Source organism: Vanessa atalanta, chromosome 17 (assembly GCF_905147765.1).
Source record: "Vanessa atalanta chromosome 17, ilVanAtal1.2, whole genome shotgun sequence".
Taxonomy (NCBI): Eukaryota; Metazoa; Arthropoda; class Insecta; order Lepidoptera; family Nymphalidae; genus Vanessa; species Vanessa atalanta.
Window position 1 is genome coordinate 1,311,283 of NC_061887.1, and position 19,549 is coordinate 1,330,831.

The following is a 19,549-nucleotide window of genomic DNA, read 5'->3' on the forward strand; positions in this document are numbered from 1 at the left end:
CACATATACGTCACCATTGAAAGCTAGAAAACTGGAGCAAATGAAACTTTCAGCTACGGACTTTGACCTCGATACGTTTTCAAAGCCTAGCATTTTTCAATGTTAGCACATCATCTGCGAGCATAACTCATTCAATTTTTACGTCTTGTTTCATCGGATTAAAGTGGCTGGGTGTGAAATTTGATAAGGCTCTATACAAACATTTTACTCATTAATCGTGTCTGCCTGGAGTTTGAATAATCAACAGTCGCTGCAGTTTTTATTATTTAATAAAGCAACAGATTTTGTAAAGGTGTCTGATAAATTTTACACGATCTAAATGTTCATGAAAGTTTGAAATTGAAAATAGAATTGAATGAACCTATATCTTATTTTGAAGGCAGTACGTGCTATTATGTTATATTTGTTTCAGTGTATATTTGTCAAATTTCTTGGAAGTAAATTACTCAAATAGCATATATGTCATGATCAGACACACGTGTCATGACAGAATTATTATTTGTTTCAACTCTTCGCTTATCTGATGTTATTTGGACCGTCAATAGTGCTAGTGGAGTAATAGGTATTTTTAAATGGTTACTATCACTACATATAATAAAACAAAGTCAACCCGCCACGTTTGTGTGTCTGAAGGTGATATACTCAAAAAGTACTGAGCTGATTTTCAGACAGTTCTAACGAAAAAACGGAGTGATTTGAATAGGTTACATTTATATTTATTAAGGTATTATTTCAATTACGACGCATAAGGAAAATTGTTGAAGATCATATCGGCTGCACCTGTCTTGTGTACCAACACATTTAGAACCGTTTGTACCTCAAAACGGTGAGAGACATGAGGTGCAAAAATATGGTCACCAAGAGGTAAATAATAATTGGAATATAGAACGTTGGAATGAATGGAACCTAAAAAATAGAATTATTGTATAACCAGTTTTCAACTTCTCACAGTAAACCAGTAACCAGCTTCACTATAGAGTACGCCGTGTAGTAGTATTTGTAGACCCTTTTTATGCCCGCGCGAAGCCGGAATGGGTAGCTAGTCAGACATATTACTGTATGAAATTCTATTTATGGCGTGACTATCCTTATTCGCCTCCTTGTTGAACATAAAACAGGTTCACGTAAATATATTTTCTTAACATAAATGTGAAGAATTCCGTAATCCTACTCGGTAAAACCAACCTTTTATGATTTATCCCGTTTAGTTTTAAAGCTTATAAGCTATTTGTTCGAAGAAAGCGACCTGAAAATAAACAAAATCAAGGATATTATAGATAAAGCCGGTGATTTGGTTTATTTTTATATTTGAAGTATATTTTTAATGAAGGTTTTTTCAACAATGACTAGAAGACTTAGAAATGAGTTTTTATGAACGACTATAATGGCATAGACATACATTGGAGATTAGTGAGATTGAAAGCCCAGACGGCCCATTGGTTAGAACGCGTGCAACTTAGTAATAATAGTGAGTTCAAATCTAAGCAACCACTGAATTTTCATGTGCTTAATTTGTGTTTATAATTCATATCATGCTCAGCATTAAAGGAAAATATCGTGAGAAAAACTGATTCTAATTTTAATGAAATTCGACCACGTGGTGTAAAAAGTTCCAAATCTATTTCTCAAATGTAGAGGAAGCCTTAGTCCAGCAGTAGGCTTTTACTTATTTTTTTTTTACCTTGTTTAAAATTATGTCTTAATCTCAATAATATTATTATGCTCATAACACCATTTCAAAAGTTTGTGCATTTAAAAATTGCGCCAACATGTTTGCAGTGTCTTTGGACAGTATGAGAAACAGAAAAATTTAGGGCTGCTGATAAAAATATTAGTATTCCTTTAAACACGATACACGTGGAGACAAAAATGTATTAAGGTATTCATTGGTTAATAATATCAAAAAGAAATAATTCTGAAAACAGATGTGACGTACTGTCGTCGCTCCCGTGACAGTTTCGATACTTTAGAAATTGTCGAATCCTGAAACGAAACCGAAGAAGAAGAGACGAGACCAGGTGAAACGAAATGAATATTCGATAAATTTATAAAAGCCTATATGAAAGTTCAAGCGTGTACGTAAATCAAGGGTTACCAAAGCAATGTGTCAAAGGACAATTTATGCTCTCCAAATTTATTCAAATTGACGGCACGGAAAAAGGAATTCGTCAGTTATTATTTAATATTTCGCCGGCGAATGTTTGTGGGGTATCTTGTTTTCCCAATGAATAATCACGTAAGAAAACATTTATGTGTTAAATTGATTTTTTGTTATAAGTAAAATAAAATTACGCATGAATACAGTTTGTGTATAATAAATAAATATAAATAAATATTGGACAACATCACATACATTACTCTGATCCCAATGTAAGTAGCTAAAGCACTTGTGTTATGGAAATCAGAAGTAACGACGGTACCACAAACACCCAGACCCAAGACAACATAGAAAACTAATGAACTTTTTCTACATCGACTCGGCCGGGAATCGAACCCGGGACCTCGGAGTGGCGTACCCATGAAAACCGGTGTACACACTACTCGACCACGGAGGTCGTCAGGTGTATGGATTTTATATTTACAGGATTTTTGCAACAGGCTTGTCCGAATAACTAGCATTCTATTCATTTACTATCGAACACAATTCTATAAATATTTTTGGTACTGTCTAGCTCGAAACTTAGTTGAAACCTGCTCGTCTAGAGAAGTTTTCCGAGTTTGACAAAGTTATAGTTTACAATCGAGCACAAAATAACGTATACTCACTAATTAAGCAAGTAATAGTAGTTGAACGTACCTAGTTTTGAACTACTAGGTGGTAAATCTAAACCATAATTATAAGGTCATATTATGATAAACTTATTGGTAAGGATTTGTGCCCGCCCGTCTAGGTAGATACCACCCACTCATCATATATTCTACCACCGAGTACTAATACGTTGTATTTATGTGTTTTGGTTTTGAGTAAGTGAGCCAGTTTAACTACATACATAAGGGACATTTCATCTTAGTTCTCAATTATTTTTCAGCACCAATGTTTATGGGCATGTGGCAGGTGACTTACCACTAGAAGGCCAATGTTCTCACTCGCCTATGCCATAACAAACAGCATATTTGTTACGACACCACGGCCCAAACTATCAGCTAAACCTATGAGAAGGGGTGACCACTTATGCTTTTCTATTAGACACGAATAAATAAGAGTAGAATCAGAAATCGAACACCAAGAGCAGTTCTTTGACATTTCTCAACGTGTCGTGCAAAACGAAATTTACAGCTAACGGCAATGTCTCACCGAATAGTGGTTAAACAATAATGGAAATTTCTCATTCTAATAAAATGAACTTCACCACAGAGTTATATATTCAAACCATTTATATACTACATTAAATAATTTACTCTCAGTATATCAAAGTCTACATAGCTTTTAATAGAACATTAAGAAAACGAGAAACAAATGAAATTTTAAACAATATCGCTGCATTCTCTAATATAATAATATTTTCTACGCGACACCCACAACCGGAAACTTTGTTTTTGATGACAACGTGCAACGAATCTTATTATTTCTCGGCAAGGCCTGTTTAATTCTGGAACATGTCATCATTTATTTGAGAAAATAATTAAAATGGCATTCTAACATGGGCAATGTAACTTTTTTTAAAGATGATATATATAATAGATATTGAAACGAAACACATATATATCATTACCTTTTTGTTAGCTCTATCTAATTCAAGGCCGACGAAGTAATATAAAAAAAATGAGAAAGTTTATAAAGAAATCCTACACTAAATATAAAAATAAATGAATGCTTATTGAAGTAGGCTTTTACACGCATTTTTGAAATATCATATGATAAGATTAAATGTAATCTTAAGCTATCAGTAAGAAACTCAGTAAATTCCTTGAATTTATATGTCATATATGGAAATCAAAGAATTTCGTATTCTCTCGAGACTTTTTTGTCATCTATATTAAATTCTTATGTTTTGGAACAATAAGCGTCTATATACAGCTTTAACATTGAAGAACAAACATAAAAGTGAAATATTAGTATTTTTTCTGGATAGGAAAGTTAAAATTGACATTATCCCTCAGGTATAATACGCATATAAACTTTTGCCTAGAATCATTCTGCTTATTGAAACATTAAAAACCATTGCGTAGCTTAAAAGGTCTAAGCGTGCAGAAACTACTATCAACGACAGCGATTTTGTTTTCACTGTGTAGAGATAACTTACTATTGTCTTCATAAATTAATCGTATAACATTTCAGAGATTTCAACTTTTATAAAATGGATATCCGGATAATTTTATTTTATCGAAGAGCGTAAATTTGTCAGTAAGTTAAGCAAGGAGTAACGGAATTGTGAAATGTCATTCCGGAAATGGTGGAGACATTGCTGTCTTTTGTTATTTTTGGCATTCTTTGTCAACGCTTTCAGTATCCGATGGTTCGGTAATGGCTGTCTGTGTGTTATTTCCGGTATTCCGTTTTGCTATGAGAAGAGATTTATCATTATAAACGAGGGAAGTATTATATAAAGTGTTTTTGGGATATTTATCTTATCAAAATAATATAATATATTGTGAGGAATGGTATTTTTTCTGAATAAATAAATATGAGTGGAGAGGGTTTTATTTGATACCAATATTAAATAAATTGGAATAATTAATTGCTTAAGACCGAAAATGACTTATTTCGTGACTAAAATTTGCAGATTCGATTGAATTAGGTGCTTTCGAATTTGTGACATCTATCTCAAAATTTATTCGTTTTAGCTTTCCTTTATAAATACATTTTGTAGAAATGTCTTAAAAAAAACTCACTGATAGATCTTTTGCTCTTTCAAAGGAGTCTCAAAGTTTTAATTACAAAACTTAATTGGTTACGTTGGTTTGGCGAACCGACAAACTTTGAGCCAATTGACAAATAGTGTAAAATATCTTTTAGTTATTTCTCAAGATGAAATATCTATTTCAATACGTATGAATCTACATATGTTTATCTTAGAACAAAAAACGAGTTATATGTATTAAAAAATCCTGTATCATAAAAAAAAACGAAGTCTTCCTTTCAAAAATTGGCCTTCTTAGTAATTGACAATATTAGTTATCAATAAGGATCACATCAATCATACATTTGATATCTGATTCATTGTTGCACTGCACATGTGACATAGGTGCACAATCAATCATAAGAATACACGAAAGTTCGGTTTTTCTCTTCACTAAAGCAGCGATCATTACCTACATACCTCTGAAGATCAATTATAAAACTATGTGTGAAGAAACACAATGAATTGTTAAATTAAGAATTAATAACTATAGACTTTATTATATCACATAGTTAAGACGTGGAGGATTTGGACCAACAAATAGGCCACTGCTGATATTGACATTTGCTCTGTAAAAATATAAACAAATACTTTGTCAATCATCAATGCGTCACCAACTTTGGGAGCTAAGATGTTATGTGCCTGAAACTGGCTCACTCACTATTCAAACCGAAACACAACAACACTAAGGATTGCTGTTTTGCGGTAGAATATCAGAGGAATGGGTACCCCATTACTAAGTAATGAGATTATAAGTTTGGGTCCAGTCTTTTCATGAATTATTTTAGCCAGTATCTCGTTTGACTGGATAGTTATTACGACCTCAATAAATTCCGTGTGTTTTTATGTTTCCTTATGAAGGGTTGTCAGCTAGTTTAATTACACAGGGGACATACAACTCAGCAAAGGTCCTAGTGCCTTGAAATAATGAATCCTTTGACATTGCTAATGCGAAGACGCGTCCAATTAACACCACAGCGCCTCTCGTCTTATCCATCGTTAAAAAATCGTATCGTTTGATAGTGGTACTATTTTTTTCACATTATATTTATTTAATTAAAAATTCTGGTCATTATTTTCAGTATCATCTTTATATTTATTATATACAGGATAATAATTATAAAGATAAGACATAATGACACATCTATTATTTACTTACATAAGAATTATATTTTGCTGTTGAAACACTTGGTCCTTAGAGTAGTAGAGCAAAAAGCTTACAAGTGTAACACCTCGCCACCAGTTGGTCTGGTTCGTTTTTTAACCAAAGGATCGGAATTACGATTCAAGAGGGAAATGCTGCTAGCATTCTTGCCACCATTCCACATAGCCATTATAGTTCTGAAATAATAGGTTTTTAGCGTTTTGATGTATACCGAAGTTTTAATGTACAGACAGCATCCCTAGTAAATTTTACGATCATTAATGACAATGGAATAAAGAGTTCTATTAAAAATTTAACTCTAATATTTAAATGTTCCGTTGTCTAAAGTCCTTTGTCTACAGAATATATTTTTTCTTTGTTGGATAATTTATGAGGTATTGCTTGTTAATCAAGAGCTTTATTTAAAAAATTAGTCTTTGAACGTTTCGAGGAAATAAATACGGTGAATATAAATTGCAAATGGTGTTTACAAATAGTATATTTTTATGAATATTATTATATTTTTTTGGAATCCTATATGATTAATCAGTGTTAGCGTATTTGAAATCATATATATGTTAGCTGATTTCAAATTAATAGAATATTCGATATAAAAATGATATTGAATTTAAAAACAAAAAGTTTGATGAAATTCTAAGATTTCTCTTTGTGGGATTATTCTCCAAAGAGCTTTAATGTAAATGGCATTTTTTACCTTTGGAAGGAACTGTTTTTGTTTTTCTACGGACTTACTGTTGTGTATGCAATCAAAGCTTAAAGCGTGGACGTCTGCAGTACTCGCTTCGAGTGTAAGTATTCGAGTATTTTTCTAGTAAAGCTTTTTATATATTTTTATATGTTATAGGTAGCCGAACGGATATATGGGCCACCTGATGGTAAGTAGTCATAACAATGGCGTTTTAAGATTTTATTTTTTGTCGCTGGAAAAACGCTCTTACGCTTTTCCCCCAAGTAAAATGTCTGGAACTCACCGGTGCCGAGAAAGCCTGGTGCACCCCAGCTTACCGGAATACCCACTAAAAAACCATTCCGTCTCTTGAGGTGGGCATCACGGGATCGCTTGCGCATGCTACCGTGACGTCCTGACGGTTGGCCCACCTTTGGGGGCCTCCAAATTAGAACCAATGCGCCAGCAACCTTAAGAACTAAGTAAAATAATGGGAGTGGGTACTGCGGGTTTTATACAGTGGGCATTACGTTACCCTTGGCGCCGTTGAGTTGAACCCTACCAGCAAGTAAGGCTGTAGCAGCGCTGACTTTTTCTTTTATCATCCAATTAATTCACAAGGCTCAAGTCTCTATAATAGGGAATGTGTTGACGAACACACAATTGGTTAGAACGCGTGCATCTTAACCGATGATTGCGGGTTCAAACCCACGCAAGCACTACTGAATTTTCAAGTGCTTAATTTGTGATTATAATTCATCTCGTGCTCAGCGATGAAAGAAAACATCGTGAGGAAACCTACATGCGTCTAATTTCAACGAACACATGTGTATTCCATCAACCAGCATTGGAGCAGCGTGGTGGAATATGCGTCAAATATTCTCCTCAAAGAGAGAGGAGGCCTTAGCCCCTGAAGTGGAAAATTTACAGGCTGTTAATGTAATGTAAAATGTAAAGTACAAATTGTAATACGAGTACTTCACTTTTGAAATTTCAAAAATCAATTAGCTCGATACGTTATTTCGATAGGTATCCTTCAATATTATTGAGAAGTAACCAAATAGCTGTATCTCAATTCAAAAAAAGGGTGTCTATGAAACTAAATAATATATCAAACCGAAATACTATGTCAAAGATGGTAATTTAAAAGATATACAACATTGTGTTACTAGTTATGCAAACGACCAAATTTTGGTAATTTGGTCGTTGTCTTTAGCGAACAGTTACGTTCTAACCTAATCTAACCATAAAATCGCTCATTTCGTAATAAATTCGCCCACTCGCCCTATCCGCCCACTCTTTCAGCGATGACACTTTAGTCTTAAGTCTTAGTGATTAACATTATTTGATTAATATAGTTTATTATTATGACGACCTCCGTAGTCGAGTAGTGTTTACATCGGTTTTTTATGGGTACGCCACTCCGAGTTTCGATTACCAGCCGAGTCGATGTAGAGTTCATAAGGTTTCTATGTTGTCTGTTGTTCTATGAGTTTGGGTGTATATGGTACCGTCGTTACTTCTGATTTTCCATAACACAAGTGCTTTTACTTACATTGAGATCAGAGTAATGTATGTGATGTTGTCCAATATTTATTATTATTATAATTATCGCCAGTTAAATATATATCGGAGCGTGGTTACTTTAGTTGTTGCTTTGGATAATTAATGAATCGAGTAGTTGGCAATAATGTTTGATGGCTGATTTACTTATAAGAGCGGGTCATGTCGTTATGTTTTGACAGGTGATTCGAATGCGATGGTTGCTTGCAAACCCATTTGCTCTTAATCGAGATGAATTATTGTAATCTTTTGATATTATTGTGGTGTACGATTATTGAATCAAGTAATACAGTGATTAGACGATATTAAATACGTTTTATTTTGTGAATATCTCCATTGCACGCCCACATAGTCTTCCAAATGTCGGATCTATCCACGAACCCAACTGTTCGACATCCTCTCTCCTCCTCCTCCGACATATAAATAAATGTTATATTACATAACAAAATCATCGCATAAAAACATTTCGTGTTTTACTTCAAAATTAACAGATAAATTTAATACAATTTAATATATATGAAGAAGTTGGATTGATTTATGAAAAATGTTCCAAAAAAGAAAAACATCCCTAAATGCAAAATAGTTAATAAATAAACGATTAAATTTCACCGGTTTTATCATTGCTACGTATACCGTTATCACGGCTCCAATAGAGGCATGCATTGGACATTTATTCATGAAATTGTGTTTTATGATTTAGATCGTTAACTGTAAAATATTGCAATGTGAACTAGGCACTTCGAAAATGGCGAGCGCAGGCCAGTTTGAACCTTAAAAGTTGAGCGTTAAGAGTGAATTTTCTTCTACATATATATGAAATAAATTACAATAAACATATTTGGCATCAAAATAGAATAGAGTATTGAGACACACTGTCACTTTTATAACAATTCCCAAAATATCATTTCAATATTTATATGAGATTTTGATGTGGATTATTTATAACGTTCAGTATATGAAAAATTCTTGAAATTCGATTTGAACCTCATTTTCGTAATTATAATTATAGCGATTCGAAAAATAATTTCACCTTTTATCAAGCATACTCCCATCTTATTTCGTTCACCACTCGTAAAATGACTGAATTACGGGTTCATTATTGACCCAGGACATTCGGAACGTTTTTTTTGCATTCTTACAATCCACGCAGAGCTCCTTTGCATGGTAGCAGGGCTTTGTACAAGCCCGTCTGGGAAGGTACCACCCACTCATCAGATATTCTACCACCAAACAGCAATACTTAGCTGGTAGCGTACCGGTTTGAAGGGTGAGTGAGCCAGTGTAACTACAGGCACAAGGGACATAACATCTTAGCTCCCAAGGTTGGTCACGCATTGGTGTAATGTAAGGAATGCTAAATATTTCTCACGGCGTCAATGTCTATGAGCGGTGGTGACTACTTACCGTCAGGTAGCCCATTTGCTCATTCGCCTACCTCATACATAAAATGCTAAATGCAATAAATGTTAATGCGACAAGGTACAAAGATTGAAGGTAAATGGTTTATAGTATAACAACTGTAACAAAGATTGTTGCAAGCAATTTCGCACCCTTAGTCTCTAGCATACATAATACTATTATCATTCTATTTTCAAATTCGAGTTATAATAGAATAAAAATTATGAAACAATTATGTTAATTACCCTTACCTTCGCAAGACGCTTGAAAAGGCTCTAACTTACACGCGTTGTCGAAAATTACCTTTAAGAAGTAATGTCAGAAAAGTTATATGCGGAATTTAACATATAATTTACATATACGTGTCGTATTAATTGTCGTTAATAGGGGTATTGTAAGGTGGCGAGTGGTAGGCCTGCTTACAGTTGCTTCAAAATCAAAATCAAAATTAAAATATACTTTATTTAAAATTACTTTTACAAGAACTTTTGAATCGTCATTTAACAAACTAAATTAAGTGAAACTACCACCGGTTCGGAATGCAGACTCTACCGAGAAGAACCGGCAAGAAACTCAATAGTTAGTCTTTTTCAACATTATATAAAAATACAAAGTCATGTTAAATACAATTATATATGTGTGCAATATATCCTGCCAATTATATATGTGTGTTTTGTCAATACAGTTTTTTTTCTATTTGTACTATATATGTATGCAAATACAATTACATCAAACGATGAAAACTCTAATTAATTTCTTAAACAATAATTTCCTACATATATGATAAGTAATTATTATCACAAGATAATGAAGACCAATGTTGTCTATAAATATAAATAAATAAATATTGGACAACATCACATACATTACTCTGATCCCAATGTAAGTAGCTAAAGCACTTGTGTTATGGAAATCAGAAGTAACGACGGTACCACAAACACCCAGACCCAAGACAACATAGAAAACTAATGAACTTTTTCTACATCGACTCGGCCGGGAATCGAACCCGGGACCTCGGAGTGGCGTAGCCATGAAAACCGGTGTACACACTACTCGACCACGGAGGTCGTCTATGGTCGTCATTCCCGGAGGATCGATATGTCTATAATTGGTACGTGAAAAACACAGACAGGACGTCAGGACACAGACGTCGTCTGGCGAGTTCAATAATAATCTATATCAATAAATATGATATAAGTATGGAAAACTAGATCATTACTAATGATGCTTGCACAGTTCAATAATGCTTACAAATAAAATAAAAGGAGCCAATTGAAACAAATATGCTATGTGTTTTCTCAATGCACGATATGAAACAAATAGAAAATCTTACCATCGCGATGTAGGAATATCATAGATTGGACATAGCGGCTCTAGGAGCGATCTAGGATTTTTTTTATAATATCAGGGGTAGGCATATGACTCCACTTCACCTAATGTTAAGTGGAAATGGAGTCCGAACGCAAAGACGGCCAGTATAGTCAGCGAAAATGAGCTGCACTAGTCGCCTTCACTATGCCGGCCCGCAAGATGCCTCTTCACGCCTTGTTAGAGGTGCAGGTGCTGGTAGAGAGTTCCTGTTTTTGGCGGTGCGATGAATATAAGAGTTGTCAAATTTCTTCGTGCATGATGGGATCGATGTCACAGTTAGGCGGTGACATTGCGAGTTAGCGCGCGTAGATTTTTGAAGGGAAGGAAAAGCAGGAAATTGAGAGAATAATTCCTCAGAGCACATTATTCAGACATAACCGTAGACATTAGACACGTTAGAAACATGTACAAATTGATAAATACTATTTTCGGATTTACTATACAGAATCAAATATGTATCGTCAATAGGATCTGTGTTATTGAATTGAAAAAAATATTTGATCAAGTTTCTTGAAAAAAATACGATAGGTGTCCCGGGACATACGATTGAAATGAAGTCGCTTTCGCTATATAATGTATTAAAAGAAAGATGCCACAAAACAAACTAACAACGTTTGAAAATAATAATGACATAATTGTTAATAAATATTATCATTATTATCATCATCATGATCAGCCTGTGATATTCCACTGCTGGACGTAGGCCTCCCCAAGGCGCGCCACTGAGCAAGATCTTCGGCCCTTCTCATTCATGTTCTACCGGCCACCTCCCGTAGATCGTCGCTCCACCGTGCCACAGGACGATAAATATTATGTGTAATTTAAAATAGGAACACAAATGAAGTTCAAATAATTTGATATAAAAATGAAAACAATAGAGAGAGAGAGAGAGAAGGCAAGATGGCTTTTTCCTTACGTGACGATTTCTACCAGTTCACTCTACTGAAAGCCGTAGAACCACTCGTAGAGCCACTCTACGTAAAGCGTAAAAGAACTTCGTTCCAATAAAATGAGCTAATTTCAATCATTAATACAAACAAACATTCTGCAACCATTAGTCCGGGATAGTGTATACGCTTCAACGACTTCTGTTGGATATTATACTCCAGAGAAAACCGTGTACAGCGTAACGTTAATTGATTTCCCAATACCTGAAGCAACAATTGCTTTCAATAATGCGGTATAATTCATTTTACAGTACATATCTGTTGTATGAATATACGGGTGTAACGATTATACGAACCACCAAGTTCTAGCCACGGTTCATTATCGTTTTCATTTAACTTCAAACATCGAATTAGTAATGGCTCGTAAATATTCCGCTGTTGAATAAAGGTCTCCTGTTGAGATGGTTTGGATCTAATTGAGAGAGTGCAGTGGACTCTAGTCAGATTAATTATATCTAGGCTACTAGACAATATCCTTTTGGATGCCCATTTTTTAAATTCTTCAATTCTTCGACCACAACCCCACTATATTCATAGTTTAGATTTTCTTTTTAATTCATAACGAAGGTATGCCCATAATGAAAACAAAATTGGACTTCAACATGATTTTTGATTAATAACTGATTTAAAAACCTGATTACCCATTTCATGCCTCCTATCCGAAGCGGATCCCCTAGTTGCACTACCTAATGGACGACCTCAGACTGCAATTCATAGTTGGTGGATGTTTTGTTTACTCTATGTCGAAATTGCAGAATGATTTTAAATTGTAAACAAAAATGTAATTACGACAGCTACCTCGCTTAGTCGTCCACTCTTAAACGTTTTCGTATTAATTCCTTTACGACATCTTAACACATTTAGCATTAGCATTAGCAGCCTGTAAATTTTCCCACTGCTGGGCTAAGGGCCTCCTCTCCCTTTGAGGAGAAGGTTTGGAGCATATTCTACCACGCTGCTCCAATGCGGGTTGGCGGAATACACATGTGGCAGAATTTCGTTGAAATTAGACACATGCAGGTTTCCTCACGATGTTTTCCTTCACCACCGAGCACGAGATGAATTATAAACACAAATTAAGCACATGAAAATTCAGTGGTGCCTGCCTGGGTTTGAACCCGAAATCATCGGTTAAGATGCACGCGTTCTAACCACTGGGCCATCTCGGCTATCTTAACTCATACACAAAGATAAAAACTTATTGGATATAACCTATTGTATGAAATATGCTTTAAACGTGATGAAAACTCATAAACTTATATATAAATAAAGATTGTAAATGAGTATCATTTATGTAGAATATATTTTTAAGTCTTCATAATATACACTTTTAAAAACCTATTACTCACTTCATTAATTTCACTTACAATTTTTTTATTTCAAAGTCGAATCCCGTTTATTAGCGGAAAGTGTAATGAAAAGTCGGGAAAATGTTGATAAAGTTTTCACTTAGATAGATTAATTTTGGGCTAATGCCGAGGTTTGGAGGTTAATTCACCACGCTGATACCAACGTGAGATGGTGGATACGTAACAGTCTCCTCACTTGTTTTCCACCATCGAACACGAGATCAATTTTAAACGCATATTAAGTACATGAAAATTCAACAGTGGTTGCCCGGATTAGAACTCGGAAAACGCACGTTTTCCAGCCACAGGACAATCACAGCTCAGTTGAATATATATTAGGTCCTTACATATGAAATTAGCGTTTTGTCGTACTGACCACTTTGATCTGAAATATCGCATCTCTATATTAAATTTTTATTCTTTAAACCGACGCTGTCTTTTAAAATACCACACTGTTCCATAATCGAAAATATGATCAATACATAAATAAGTTCTACCTCTTGGGTGTAATTGAAAATAGTTTAATAATAATTATTATTATGATAAATGTACGTTTAATTTTACACTACTACTTTAACACTCACTCATACATTTAAATGATATTCATAATTGAATACAATCAAATATGTGTTCTAACAATAACACGTTAAAATGTGAAATCACTTAAACTTAATTATTTAATTTACTTGGTAGTAGGGCTTTGTAAAAGCTCGTCTGGGTAAGCAGACAGCAGTACACAGAATTGTTGTGTTCCGGTTTGAAGGGTAAGTGAGCCAGTGTAACTACAGGCACAAGGGACGTAACATCTTAGTTCCCAAGGTTGGTTGCGCATTGGTGACATTTAATTTGCGGCTTAGCATGCAACTTCATGATTGCATGCCCCGTGCGCGCGCATCATAAAAATTCACTCTCATCATTTTTTCATACCGTAAAGGAAGTGTAACTTCGAAAAGTTTTCAACACAATTTTATTTTAAATTTAACTCATCGTATTTAAACCACGCCGTGTTCACCTCTAATTGGTAGAACCTATAGTGTAAATTTAAATCACGTATTTTTTAATGGAAGTTGTATGGATTGTACCGTTAAAGATATTTAAAAATAAAGAGATATTTTTATAGAGAATTGTATTAAACGAAAGCATTTTATATCTTTAACGTATTTTTTTAATTGAACAGATACTATATAGGTATATGTTTGTATTTAATTTTAGCACAACCGTAAAATCGTCCGGTTGTCCTCGATGCAATAAAATCTCTGCAATATTCAATTGTTCATGTTATTAGTAGTGAGACATAAATACGATAAGACTATTATGGATGACATATATATAATCTCGCTTATAATACTACATTACATTACATTAACAGCCTGTAAATTTCCCACTGCTAAGCTAAGGCCTCCTCTCCCTTTGAGGAGAAGGTTTGCAGCATATTCCACCACGTTGCTCCAATGCGGGTTGGTGGAATACACATGTGGCAGAATTTCGTTGAAATTAGGCACATGCCGGTTCCCTAACGATGTTTTCTTTCACCACCGAGCACGAGATGAATTATAAACACAAATTAAGCACATGAAAATTCAGTGGTGCCTGCCTGGGTTTGAACCTGAAATCCTTTTTCGCAAAGGGAGAAGAGGCCTTAGCCTAGCAGTTGGAAATTTACAGGATGCTAATGTATATATCATATCCTTCCTGTAGATCTTCACAATTTTAATAACCAGAGAACAACTCAAAGAAATTCCTATCTCACCTACTTATAAGTAAATTATTCTCATAAATATATTCCTTGGTATATTATACCTACTAAGAATCTACGTGGTAAATTCCAAGTTTGTAATTGTATAGTATTAGTGGTAATGTAATCCACAACTCCCGAAAGCGCAACCGTTCCACTGAGAAGATTACAAAATATACTCTTAGTTTATACTTAGAAAGTATCTTAATTAATTTCTTAATTCTACATCCGAGCAGCAAAACTTAGTATATCCAAACACAAGAGGACAACAGCATATAACATCGATACGATATCAAAGCTTGAATAATCTATGATATTGATTTTATGGATTTGTGAAAAAATGGCGTATTGAAACTTTTATCAAAATTTCAGAAGTAAATTCAAAGTTAAATACGTAGATAAATGGAAGTATTTGTATTGTAAATTAAGATATATTAATCAAGAACGTTTAGTAGTGCACAATCTAGCTCTTCCATTAGCAATTGCATGCGTAAATCTAAGGTTTGTTTATCTTTTCTTTTTTTTTTATGTTATAGGGGGCAAACGAGCAGGAGGCTCACCTGATGGAAAGTGATTACCACCGCCCATGGACATCTGCAACACCAGGGGGGTTACAGGTGCGTTGCCGGCCTTTATCTTCATATCTATAATCTTCATTCCTTGATTGGAATGGACCAGTATTAGAAGAAAATTCAAATCAAAAGTAGCAACACTGCGACCGGTTATATAAGGATCAAGTTGGCGGCACTCGATCTTCCGCTTAGCGATCGCCAAGTATTGCGGAAGCTCTTTCCGAATATCTAGCGATTGTTCATTTTATTTGCCTACCTTGTCATAGATTGTCAATGTCTCTTGGCCACCATTAAAATCTTTTTAAAAAATCATTTCGTGTTTCTATTTGTAATACTAGATTATTGTTATCTCAGTTCCCAAAGTTGACGCATTGGTTATGTAAGAAATGATTAAAATTTCATATGGTACCAATATCTATTGGCAGTGTTGACCACTTACCATCAGTGGACTCGTTAGCCCGTCTATCTATAACACAAGAAAATGTTTGATATGCTCATATCATACCATATTTTCAAGAAAGGTAAGATTTTGTCCATAATCGTTTGAGTCAATAATCTCCATACAACAAATCAAATCAAAATATACTTTATTCAAGTAGGCACTTTAGAATCGTCATTTAACAAACTATTTAAAGTAAAGCTACCACCGTTTCAGAATGTAGATTCTACCAAGAAGAACCGGCAAGAAACTCAGTAGTTACTCTTTTTCAATATATAAAAATACAGTCATATTAAATACAATGCTCCAAACCTTCTCCTCAAAGGGAGAGGAGGCCTTTATCCCAGCAGTGGGACATTTACGGGCTGCTAAAAAAAAAAAAATTAAATACAATTATAATATAGGTATGTTATGTCATGTTATGATAATAAAATCGAACCACCAAATAGAGTACTTCAAACTGATTTAAATGGTGATCGAGACAGATTAAAGTAATAAAGGATAATATTTTAGATCTAAAGTTAACAACTCATTAAGTTTATAAAGTAATATTTATACGTGAAGATAACCAAAAACTACTTGTAGATTAAAAACAACATCAAAAGAAAAATACTCCCTAACATAACAACGCTTTCAGAGAACTGATGTGTTAGCAACTGGTATCCCGTGGTTCCTACTACTAAAAGCACCTACAATTTTCACCTTCGAAGAAGAATAACGATTTGTATTTAAAGAAATTGACCATCGATAAAAATAATGTTGTATCAAATTGACCGATAGAGATAGCTTTGACTTGCTCTTTTTCTCAATGAGACTCACGAGGCTTCGAAGGAAATGACGCTTCAAATCGCTTCCCATATTTCTCAAAACCTTCATAAGCATTGCGTCGTATATTCTGGTTATTTATTTTCACAGACCAGTTGTAACTGGTTTTGACCGTTTAATTTGATATATATTTTAAAATTTTGGCTCGTATTTATTGTATACATGTTGTCGATCGCAGCTTCACTCAATTTTTGGTGTGGGTCGTTTGGTGTTAGGTATAAAAAAGCCTGTCCTTTTTTGGAGTTCAAGCTTTCTTCATAGCAAATTTAATCAAATTCGGTTCAGTATTTTGGCCATTAAAGCATAATAGATAGACCGACAAAATTACTTTTGCATTTATAATTAGCTTAGAAGATATACTCGTACCTCCGTGATTAGGTTTATGTGTTAAAGTATTAACGCTTTTAATGTAATTAGTCACTCGCTATAACTGCTTATAACCGGTTTAATTAAATATCTCTTTTAACATAAAACGTTTAGTTTTAACTCGTATATCACATTCAAATTTAGATACGTTTTTTACAAATGCTAAAAATGTAGTCGTCATTCAGGTGTAACTGGTTATTTACGTGACGGAACACTACCTGTGGGTATTTTAACAATTATTATTAGTGGAATTTGTGATTCGATATGGCCTTCGTAGGTTCTTGGTTATTGTGGGCACCATAGTTGTAATTGCAGATACCTATGACATCATTATATACATTCCATATGTCTAAACATACTGCAGAAATTTAATTAAAATTGTTCTTCAATGTTAAGATATTTAGTAAGCAATATACTGAACTCGCCCATAGTTAAAATAGTGTACTGGGATCAAGAATTTGAATGAGAATTTTGCTTGTAATTACACTGGCTCACTTACCCTTCAAACAGGATCACAACAATACTAAATGTTGCCGTTTGGTGGTACAATATGATCCCACGAAAAACATTTTCATGTAAAATGTTGCCAAAAGGAGACCATATGACTCGCACTCAAACTCAAACTCAAATTCCTTTATTCAATATAGAAATATTACACTTTCTTATTGATTGTCAAGTTAAACACTACCACCGGTTCGGAAAAAGAAAACACCCTGACCTGAGAAGAACCGGCGAAAGAAACTCAGCGGGACTTTTCTTGTTACGTCAAATTAATTATATACTTAATTGTATATGAGTAGAAACAGCCCTGTCAAAATGTTATCAGATCTCACGTAGTTATGTAGTATTTAGCCAGACTGGGGTTTTCACGAAGAAACTACCAAGTAAACTCGCATATATGTATAACCCGCGGGGGAATTGGTTAATGGAAAAAAATCCAAGCCTAATCATTAAGAGTTTTGGAGTTATGTAATGCCAGTAATGTAACTAGAAGTAGGTCCTATTGATTTGAAATTTATTATTATTACTCTTTTGATAGCATAGATGAAATATAGCATTTTTGGCAATTTTCAACTTCAATTGAGAGAAATGGGATGGACAACATAGTGTCAATTTTACCCGAACAAAGTCAGGGCGGACAGCCAGGTTTATTTATAAACTGAAAATGTTTTATTATTATGTTATATAATTGAAAAAATCTATTCCTATTATATGCATAAGCTTAATATATCTAGTTTCAATGTAGAAAATATGTCTATAACTAAATGTTATTTACGTTGAAAATATGCAAAAGCGTCCAATTTAGCACGGAACGAAAAAAAAACTCATTTGCATTACCAACCCTGGAAGAAATATTAGTTCAATTTGGAACGGACATTATTAGAAAACTTTATCGTGAATATGGCTCGCTAGGGTTCGCACTTTGTATAAATTAGGTATATTTATTTAAAAAAGAAAATTATATTTTTTAAGGGTATCCGTTTTAATTTACATTATTTCTTAGTTAGTATTTAAATATAAGCAATATGTAATGCATAATCCTCGTTTGATACCACACGACTGAAATTCGACTGGAATGGTTTTCTGTGGACCACAAGGGTTCAAGTTAATAATAATGAATTGGGATTTAGGAATTTCACAAAAATCCCATTCAATATTAATTCAATCTCACTCATGAACATAATCGGTTAGGGGACAGACCAGGGTAGATAAATTTCAGGTTTGAGGTTCTACTATGACTTAATTAAGTGACATGGTGAGTTTTAAAAGATAATAAAGACATTTCGAAACAGTTTTCGAAAAAAAAAATTGCCATTATAAATTTTTGGACATCATCAAGTCCAATTATAGGAGTTTAGAATGAGAGACTTGCAATTATGATCAAACAGGCAATTGTGTGCTACACAAATATATTATAAGCTATGGAAAACGCTGCCAATTTCGGTCATTAGGACATCAAATATGGCTGTACACTTATATAATGTATATCTAAGTACCGTTACTTATTATTATTAGTTAGCTTTGCATAGTAAATACAAAAAAAGCGAGAGCTGTCGACGAACACTTCAGTCATGTTTTTATCTATAAAGTATCTAATTATACTGATATGCGCGTTACAAATACAAGAGAACTTCGCTTTTCCAAGCTAGTGAAACTTAGTTTAAATCAAGTTAACAAAAGTACAAAAGATTTAAGACTTTGTATGTTCAAGTTAAAAGGATTACTAGAAGCGCTTGTGTGGCATTCACATGACTATTTCGATTGAGGAAAATCTACTAAAATACATGTGTATTTTTAGGTTAATTTATAG

General features: G+C 34.0%; 1 protein-coding gene across 2 annotated transcripts in view; it reads right to left on the bottom strand.

The window, feature by feature from the left end:
* The window catches only part of LOC125070611 (zwei Ig domain protein zig-8-like), a 199,792-nt gene that overhangs the window by 150,587 nt on the left and 29,656 nt on the right, over positions 1–19,549 (bottom strand). Inside the window, exon 1 of one of the 2 annotated variants that reach the window (XM_047680557.1) lies at positions 9,886–9,930. The exons of the other annotated variant lie outside the window; for it this stretch is intronic. The gene's annotated coding sequence lies outside the window, so the exon portion shown is untranslated. Of the gene's footprint in view, positions 1–9,885; positions 9,931–19,549 lie in introns of those variants that run through there. 2 annotated transcript variants of the gene reach the window in all.